Here is a 395-nt window from a genome sequence, read left to right as displayed (position 1 = left end):
CCCTGTGATGCTGTTGCTGCACTCCCCCACCCCATGCCTCAGTTTCCCCACCCCGCCCCCCCGGGGTGCAATGACACTGACCCCCGCATGAAGCACTGGGAGATCGCCTGGGGAAAAGATCCTGAGACACCGCACTGGAATGGAAATCCTATTTCCTAAGAAGTGATTACCTGATAATGACGCGCCCATGCCTCGTTATTTAATAACAAACCATATTGTTAGGCTGCCTGGGGAATTAGTGCAGGGTGCCAGGGAACCAGCCTTCCAGTGGGCACCCCTCGTCTGCACCCCGGGGCAGGGCTGGAGGAACCCACCCATGGCTGCTGTTGCTGGAGCCCCGGAGGTGTTTGGGCAAGGCAACGGAAAGAGGCGCAGGGAGAGCGGGGGAGAGGTTT

Source organism: Phaethon lepturus, unplaced genomic scaffold (assembly GCF_000687285.1).
Source record: "Phaethon lepturus isolate BGI_N335 unplaced genomic scaffold, ASM68728v1 scaffold31690, whole genome shotgun sequence".
Lineage (NCBI taxonomy): Eukaryota > Metazoa > Chordata > Aves > Phaethontiformes > Phaethontidae > Phaethon > Phaethon lepturus.
This window is presented reverse-complemented; position numbering follows the sequence as displayed.